Below are 824 nucleotides of genomic sequence, written 5' to 3' on the forward strand. Positions count from 1 at the left end.
ATCCTCTAAGAGTGCTTTACACTTCTAAAGATTATCTTTTTTTGGCTAAAGTGAATGAAGAAAAATCCATTAGGTCACTTGAAAGACGCATAAATGCGTTTTACAGTTCCTATGAGGAAAAAACGTACGCCCCACAACTGGATGAGCTATGCGTTATTAAATATAGTAATTAACTCTTAAATTATTTAATTTAATATAAATTTTAAAATTAATCCATAGGTAAAAGTGTTATTGCTCTAGATTTGTAATTTTAATAGTAAACAATGTTGCTCAAATCACCAGTTTCATTTAGTTCTTATTGCTATTAGGTGAAACTATAGCTAAGTGATTAATTAGTTATAGCTTTAAAAGATTTATTTAATGCATAACAACCCGGAGTAAAAAAAAATTTGAATCAAAATAAAATGTATCAATAAGCTTTAATAATTATTTTTTTTCTTAATTTTAGACGACGGTAAGTGGTACAGAGGCATTTGTAAAGCTATTAATGATGATTTTAGTGGAAAATCGACTTTTTTTATATCATTGCTTGATTGGGGCGAGTTTATTAATGTAAATGCTAACAATATACGTAAAATACAGCCATTTTGTACTCAACACACACCTTTAGCAATTAAATGCGTTCTTAGAGGTAAAATTTTACCATGACAACATTAGGTTGTTTTTTTTTAATATTTATCCCAATACTCTAATAAAAGTGCATTAAAATTTTTTTCAGATTTGAAACTTTCACGTGTTCCGAAGAAAATCTTATGGAAACTTTCAAACAAAGTTTTCAATTGCAACATACTTGCTAGAATTGGACCAAATTATTATGAAATTAA

At 27.4% G+C, this 824-nt stretch overlaps 1 long non-coding RNA gene across 1 annotated transcript; it reads left to right on the forward strand.

Moving 5' to 3' along the window:
* Positions 1 to 6: 6 nt before the first annotated feature.
* Positions 7 to 824, forward strand: LOC126910151 (uncharacterized). Its single transcript, XR_007705196.1, has 3 exons — positions 7 to 165; positions 449 to 631; positions 719 to 824. It is a non-coding gene; the product is annotated as an uncharacterized LOC126910151 (long non-coding RNA).

This window comes from Daktulosphaira vitifoliae, unplaced genomic scaffold, assembly GCF_025091365.1.
Source record: "Daktulosphaira vitifoliae isolate Bord-2020 unplaced genomic scaffold, ASM2509136v1 Scaffold_5248, whole genome shotgun sequence".
Taxonomy (NCBI): domain Eukaryota; kingdom Metazoa; phylum Arthropoda; class Insecta; order Hemiptera; family Phylloxeridae; genus Daktulosphaira; species Daktulosphaira vitifoliae.